This window comes from Triticum dicoccoides, chromosome 4A (assembly GCF_002162155.2).
Source record: "Triticum dicoccoides isolate Atlit2015 ecotype Zavitan chromosome 4A, WEW_v2.0, whole genome shotgun sequence".
In the NCBI taxonomy this organism is placed as follows: Eukaryota; Viridiplantae; Streptophyta; class Magnoliopsida; order Poales; family Poaceae; genus Triticum; species Triticum dicoccoides.
The window spans coordinates 704,683,180-704,691,850 of record NC_041386.1 but is presented as its reverse complement, the minus strand read 5'-3'; the positions used below and the strand labels follow the sequence as shown (position 1 = coordinate 704,691,850).

General features: G+C 42.5%; 1 pseudogene; it reads left to right on the top strand.

Annotated features, from left to right (window-relative positions):
- Positions 1 to 204: 204 nt before the first annotated feature.
- Positions 205 to 1,178, top strand: LOC119284157 (annotated as a pseudogene).
- Positions 1,179 to 8,671: the final 7,493 nt, after the last annotated feature.

The following is an 8,671-nucleotide window of genomic DNA, read 5'->3' as shown; positions in this document are numbered from 1 at the left end:
TGCCCACTTCCTCTGATTGCAGCTCTTACATTGCCCCAAAAGGCATTTGGCTTTTATGTTTATTCCAGAAGTTCACTCTTTCACCTCATTTTCTTCAAAGGTTGAATTTTTCATGTATGATATATTTATAAGACAAGTGATATGCATTGTGATTTTTCTTAACTTGAATATGGACTCGGAGCCATATATCCTCGCAAGTAAGGGATGTGGACCTATGTTAAGGAGCGCGGAGGTCACAGTTTGATTTTGTGGTTGCGTGGCGCAGATGACACGGCAGAGACGGAGCACCTCCTGGCGCTGGCCGGCGGCGACGAGGCGCGTGTCCAGTTCTTCCCGTGCGACCTCCTCGGCAGCACCACCATGCTCGCCGCCGCGCGTGGCTGCTCCGGCATTATCCACCTCACCTCGCCCTGCACCATCAAACGCGTCCTCAACCCCGAAGTACTGCTGCCCTGTGACTGTCCTGCGGTTGTTCCTTCAGATTTCAGACCTCTCAGTACGGGGTGGTGTTTGTCTCGTTTTGTGGCCGCAGAAGGAGCTGGTGGTGTCGCCCATGGAGGGGACGCTCAACGTGCTGCGCACCGCCAAGGACGCCGGGGGCATGCGCCGGGTGATGGAGACCACGTCCGTCTCCGCCGTCATGCCCAGCCCGGGGTTACCGGCCGGGGAGGTCCTCGATGAGCACTGCTGAATCGACATCGACTATTGCGACAAGAACGAGGTGAGATGATACAACCACCTTGCAAAAAGTGCAGTTACTAAATTATTTATGCCAACAAAAAAACTGCAGCTGGTTAGCAAGACAGGAAAAGGTTATCTGCATCCTTCAGCGCAGTTGGTTACTGCAAGAAGTGCATAGTTTGTTTGATGAGATAGAAATCTGAAATCACATATGGTTCTGCAGATGCAATAGCAACTTATATTTATTTCAGCTGTGCATATGACAACATGATCAACTCCACCCCCCCTTCTAAAATTGTTACGGTGCAACCATTTTTCAGATGGGCTTTGCAGTTATCTCATTTTCTATCTTTTCTTGGTTAGGTCTGGTACCCTGCTTCAAGGACACTGGCTGAGAAGCCAGCATGGAAATTAAAAATGGCAGCCCGGCGCAAAAAGGAAGGACATTAGTAGATGGAATAAATTTGGCTGTCATGAACAAGAAGGAAATGAATTAACAGAAGGAATAAATTCTGCTGGCATGAGCATGAATGAAGGGAGGGCTTTATTTTTTTTGAACATTAGTACAGACACAAGCGCTCATATACACGCGCATACACTCACCCCTATGAAACACGCACACCCTACCCCTATGAGCACCTCCGAAAGACTGAGCCGGCATATCATCTTGAGATTTACAAAGTCACCGTAGGCGCCTCGTCGTCGACGGGAACGTCTCCTCCCACTGAATGCGCGTGGCCGAAAATCTTGAAATAAATCTAGGAATAAATGCGAGCACCAGGATTTGAACCCTGATAGGCTGAGAATACCACAGGCCCTCTAACAATCCAGCCACAGGTTGGTACGCGAGAGGTCTTTGGTTTTAGAAGAAGAGATTTCAGAAGCTATTCGGGCGAAATTAATTTTCAGTGCTTTGAAAGAGAGACCCGTGACATGCATGGATGGTCCATAGTTACGTGAGTATGTGTGCTATCCGTTGTCCAGCAAAATTCCACGTCCCGCGTGTCTGGCCATTGCAAGTTGGAAAAGACATCTCAGGAAAACACACGAACATGGCACCCGCCGGGTTTGGGTGCGGGTAATGGTCGCCCAAATCCGTACCCGTCTCATTATTTTTTGCCCATACCTGTATCCGTATCCGCACCTCGGGTTTTAAACTGTTTCCATACCCGTATCCGGACGGGTGCGGGTAATACCCGCGGGTAAAAATACTCACATCGGTCACTGTACCCAATTCACAATTCATCATGTAATTTTCAACATTTACACATATGTACACAACATTTCAGCATGTATACTTCAACATTTCAGTACATGTATACCACATTTTAGCATAAGAACGAAATAGATGACACTAAACAATGTCCAGTTATATACATAGGTGAGTAGCCTGTACGTGAACTTGTAGAGAAACATTCACATCTATTCTTTTCTTTCGAACTACAAGACAAACAAGACAGACACAATCTTCTCTAGTTTTGTTTTATTGAAGGTACTTTTGCAGCCCCTACTTCAAAATAATCAACCGAAGGAGACTATATAATAAGATCAACAAAACCGTGAGTTCATGAAACAAGATCGACGCATTTAAACAGGATCATACACATGCATAAGGGGAGAGAATTTTGGGTCGAGGTTAGCTGTTGCGTTACCCTAGGGTACAATGGCAAGGTTTCTTTAGTGAATGACACATGGAGCCTACTGTTAGAAGAAATTAGTATATGGGTATGCGGGTATGCGGGTGCGCGGGTATGGGTATTGCATTCCCATACCCATACCCGGCTTACCCGATGGATACAATTTTTTCCCATTTATAAACCCATGGGTATTTATTTGTCCCAAACCCTTACCCTAATAGGGTTTTTACCCGCCGGGTTCGTGGGTTGCTGGTACCCATTGCCATGTTGAGTTCCCTACTTGAATTAAAGCCGCAAGCACGTCGCTCTGTGGGAAGATAGACACGCCGTTGCTACTCGCCTCAAATACTTCCTCCGGCAAGGTGTTCATCAATATAAAATATAAATTTTCCAGATTTAACCTTATTATGGATTTTTATTAAAATAGAATATAAAAAATGATGCACAATGGCACATGAAGCTGGTTGTTCCATTTTTTGGCCCGGTGCAACGCACGGGCATTTGTACTAGTAGTTATAAAAGATAATATATACCACATCCGAATCATAGACAGGACAAGGGCCAACGGAGGCGGATACCAAAACCATCGCACTATATAATAACAAACAATAATAAAAATAAGAAAATTACACAAGTATCTATCTAAACCATACAAGTAAGAACTTTTTTCTTTTAGAAAGAAGATAAGAACAAGAGGCTCACCATAGTGGTGCTGGCGACGAGATCGGCGTGGGCCATCGACGGCGGAGAGGACGGAGACGGGGTGACAGGACGGCTGCCAAATCTAGACAAATCTCGAGGAAAATGGAGCTTGGACAAGGAGCTTTGGGAGGAGAAAGCTTAAGTGTGGCTCGGGCATTTCATCGAACACCTCATGTGCATAGAAGGTGAGCTAGTGCACCAAAAAGCACTTCCATGGCCGGCCAAAAAACAGAGCAGTGCACTGCTCTGCTCGCGGGCAGGGGGTATATATAGGCTTCCCTTTGGTCCCGGTTTGTGGCTGGAACCGAGACTAAAGGACCCCATTTGGTCCCGGTTCCAGACACGAACCGGGACCAACCATTGGTCCCGGTTCGTGTCTGGAACCGGGACCAAAGGGGTCAAACGAACCGGGACAAATGGCCCCCGAGGGCCGATGCGCTGGCCTCACGAACTGGGACCGATGCCCCCATGGCTCACGAACCGGGACTAATGGGCTTCTCGGGCCTGGACCAAAGCCCTGTTTTGATCTCCCACATGACTAGAATACGTAGAGCATTGAGCATTCTCTTGTGTGACCCATTGGTGCTTTTGCTAACGCATCATCCCGAGAGAGTCGTTCGTCGTCGCACTAGTAGAAAAATGACCTTTAGTCCCGGTTCTGTAACCGGCACTAAAGGGTGGGGACTAATGTCCCCCTTTAGTCCCGGTTTAGCAAGACCCGGGACCAAAGGTCCACCACGTGGTACGAGCCCGTTCCGCGGGTCGGGGGACCTTTAGTCCCGGTTGGTAACATCAACCGGGACTAAAGGTTTTTTTTTCAAAAAAAAGATTATATTTTTTTGAATTTTTTTTTTATTTTTTCTGATTTTCAAATTTCTTAATTATTTGATTATTATCTCTAATCACCCCTCATCATTGCTCAAGCGTGGAGCACTTATTCCAAATCGTCTAACTTTCCGATAGGTCACCCATCCTCTCACTACTCCAGCCTGAGCATGCTTAACTTCCGAGTTCTATTCCCCCTAGTTTTCCATTCTGCACTTGTTGTTTACGTGACAATAATAAGCTGCCAATCCTATTAACCCTCAGGAGTTTAGCTTGAGCACGAAGTCTCACGTTTCACCGTTTGAGTTTGAAACTATTCTAAAAAACAAAAATTATTTAGTAACACTAATATTTCTTGAATAAGTAGTTTGACCACAGTTTGACCATAGTTTGACCATAGTTTGATCATAGTTTGACCACAGTTTGACCACAGTTTGACCAAAATTCAAAAAACTAAAATAATTATTTAGTAACACAAATATTTCTTGTATAAGTAGTTTAACCATAGTTTGACCAGATTTAGCCAAAATTCAATAAAACTGAAATTTGAGCATAACTTTTTTTCGTTTTAGAATTTGAGGATTCTAAAAGTTTGCACAACGGCCTATGGCAGTCGAATTCGGATGCGGATTTTTGTGCTGAACATTTTGATATATTGTGCATTTTTTTTCCGACATCGTATGCAAAAGATATGGTCGTTTAACTTTTTCATAACAATGTTTTGCAAAACATGTCGAAGTTTATGTTTTTAAATTTCCCTAACTACTAGATGTAGTAACATAACTACATCTCGAAGGATTGTAATTTTTCAAGTTATTATCATTTTCTTTTGTTTTTTTTACAAAACTGAAAAGGCGATAAGGGGTGGTAGAGTTTGAAATTTGCCCTTTAGTCCCGGTTTGTGTCTCCAACCTGGACTAAAGGTTAGAGCTCTTTAGTTCCGGTTTATGATACAAACCGGGACTATAGGTTGGCCCTTTAGTCCCGGATTTTCTCACAAACCGGGGCTAAAGGGGATCGTAGGGCCCCGGCCTGACGCCAGTCTGCCACCACCCTTTAGTCCCGGTTTGTGACACAAACCGGGACTATAGGTCAGAAATGAACCGGGACTAATGCATAGCCGTTAGAAATGAGAGTAATGGATGCATTAGTGCCGGTTCATTTACAAACCAGGAGTAATGAGCTAAACATTAGGTCATTATTCTACTAGTGTTAGCACACAGTCTAGCTTGCCCAGAGTGTGGAATATCGCTGCCCAAATTTGTCTCGCAAAAACGCAGCGTATAACTAGTTGGTCTATGCTTTCCTCCTCCTGGTTACATAACGGGCATTGGTCCTGATGATCAAGTCCTCTCCACGGAACACGCTCAAAGAACACCATCTATTCTGCAGGGCCATCAAAGTGAAAAAATGGCAATGTAGCGGGCTCCAGCTTTCCAAGTGAATTCGGCCGTTGGGTCTACTTCACGACCCCAATACTTGGCTGCATAGCCTGATCTCATGGTGAAGGTGCCACTTGTCTCCTACACTAGTAGAAAAACACCCATTAGTCCCGGTTCGTAAGGGCCTTTAGTCCCAGTTCATGAACCGGGACTAATGGGTCGTTACTAATACCTCCACCCATTAGTCCCGGTTCAAACTCGAACCGAGACAGATGTGCCTCCACGTGGCCGGTCCGCCGAGCCCAGTTAGGTGGGCCTTTGGTCCTAGTTGGTGGCTCCAACCGGGACCAAAAGTTCATGTTTTTTTTTACAAATGTGGCTGCTTTAGGGGTTTTGGGGGTTATTTTTAGGTTGTTATTAGCTAGCTAATAGAGAGAAGTGTCCTCTCTTATATCTTCCTCCTTGGTTTATCAATGCTGCTGCTATGTTCATTTCACCCGCTGATATAACATGCTCATGCATGCGCATCATGCATCATCATATATAATAACAAGTCCTATGCATCATCATACAACTTCTACTCGTTATTAATAATAAGTCATATGATCATCATCCTCATAATCATCGAACCCAACCCTACATAATTGTTCTTAGCACATGATCATCAGTATCAGGTAGGACCTAAACACCCTTAAGGTAAAATAGCATAAAACAATAAAGACCCTGACTCTCCATTATGAAGAATGCCGATCATCCTGTCTCCAATTCTTGCCCTTCGCTGCTTGTTGCTTCCAAGAAATTCCTTACAACTGTCCATACATTTTTTCCATTCTTTGATTGTTATGTCTCCACTTCTTTTAGAAACCCGGTATGGAAAGTTGAGATTCGTAGGACGACCTGGTTGTATGTTCAAAACATGAAGGCTACCATGCGTATACATCAGATGAGGCACACAATCATTCGAGATTATCTGTTGAAAAACATAGTAATAACTTCGTAGTTAGCAATGATGTACTAGTTTTAGAAGTGTGCAAAAAGATCACGGATGTCGTAATAGTAAAAAAATCCTACCAGGGTATCTCCATGGTAGTTACCGTAGTTCAACACGTGCACTAGTGGCACGTATTGACCATAATGTTGAGAAGTTTGATTGTAGATATTGTAATTCTCAAGATCAGTACAAAATGCGGCCAGATGATTTTTCTCCTGATAAGTTAATTCGGAGCCTTCGGTGTAGTAGGTTCTGTCTACCATCTTCCGCACATTCTTTAAAGAATGAAAATAAGCTGTCAATGGAGATAAGTTGTCAACTATTTTGAAATAAACAATATAAATTACTTAATAACTATGTTAAGCTCACATGGGGGAAGAATTGGAGGTGTATCCACAAGGACCCAAATCGAAGGTCTCTCTTGCTCGATTGTAGGATCACCAATATCCATGGTGAAAAACATACCCTCATCAAGACCATAAATCTTGCAAAGTGCTTCCCAATTTTTGCAACCAAAATGGGTTACACTCTGAGCATTGTACAGCTTTACTTGAAAATCCACACCATGATGGGTACTTAGGATAATTTTTTTGGTTTCGAAACTTTCATAGTCTTCAAAACCCATCCTCTCCAAGACATAGCGTCTTGCAAAGCATGGGATAAGCTAGTCGAATTGGAAAAGATGAAAAATATTGTCATAATTAAAATAGTTGAAGTCATGCGTAATTATGAAAAAAAAACTATTGTCGTCGGTTGCGTACCGTATGAACATCGAAGGTCTCCTCGAGCTTAATGCTGAAGCGACGATCTTCGTCCAGCTCAATGAACCTGTCGCAGATACCTCGGTCGTCGTGGCACCAGTCGCACTCCCCCGGGCAGTTTTCGTCGTCCGAGTATGACATTTCCGGCCTATGTTCATAATTCAAATATTAAACTAGATTATTAATCACGGGTTGACTATCGGTGATGTACGTAGCTCCTCCTTTCATTCCCGAGTGCATTATTACATCAAATTGTCTAGCACACGGGAATGAAGGAGAACTTATCCAATATGAGCATTCAATAAGCAAAACCAAATCATAAAATAAGCAAAACCAAATCATAAAATAAAGTAGTATTCAAATTAGCATGCATTCAATAATTATAAGCAAAAGTACATCATCTCTTGGTGCCCGTACATCGTCGAATATTATCACTAATATAGCATCACTAATACAACTAGAAACGTAGCGCCCGACGGGTATCGACGCGGGCGGTGGACACCCAAAGATAAGGAACCATCACAGGATCATAGCTCCAGTGAGATCCCTAAAGAACCTGCCAGGTATTGTCGAACCTGCCCTCCAATGCAACCATGTAGCGACGGACGTGCTCGTCCTCCTCGCTGACACGGTGACGTACCACCTCCGCGGTGTCCGGAAGCCTCGGCACCGTCACTGGCCCACGTGACCGCCACCAAACAAGGATCGGGTCAACAATGGGCTGCCTCCTCACCAACCTACGTCCCCCGGAAGGTAGCACCTCCCAATACCAGCCCGGCGGAGCCCAGTCCGGAACATGGCCCTGATCAAGCAAGCCTCCACCGCCAAGTCGACGACGACGAGGATGCGGGATAGGCATCGCCGACGTCGATGCAGGAACTACTTCTATATATAGTTAAATAAAGTAGTTTTATTAATTAAATCAACTACCTAGTTCAACTACTAAACACTTACTATAAATAAATAAAGTAGTACTTACTAAAAACAAACTACTTCTATATATAGTAAAATAAAGTAGTTTATTAAATCAACTAGCTAGTTCAACTATATATGAAGCACTTACTATAAATAAAATAAAGTAGTACGTACTAAAAATAAACTAGTATTTTTCTAACTAATTATATTAAACACTTTCTCTTCTTATTTTTTTCATTTTTCTAAATACGTACTATGAACAAAAAAACCATTAAAATTCTATAAACAAAATTACAACAGGAAAAATCATAAAGATTCTATGAACCGAAAAAAATCGTAAAAATTTGACATATTCGATCTTTGCATATATATGATAAAAAATCTATGAACTACACATCTAAATTACTACACATCCAACAAAAAAATCTATGAACTACAAAAAAATCTAAAAAAAATCTAACATAATATGAACAAATTAATTACACAATCTAAATTACACAATATGAACTACATATATAAATTACACCACATCTAATCTAACAAATAAATCTATGAACTAACAAAAAAATCTAAAAAAATCTAACATAATATGAACAAATTAATTACACAATCTAAATTACACAATATGAACTACATATCTAAATTACTACAAATCTAATCTAACAAATAAATCTATGAACTAACAAAAAAATCTAAAAAAAAATCTAACAAAAATGAAATAAAGTTGCTCACGGCCGGCGACGGCGACGGCGACGGCGACGTGCAGCAGGGCGGGCG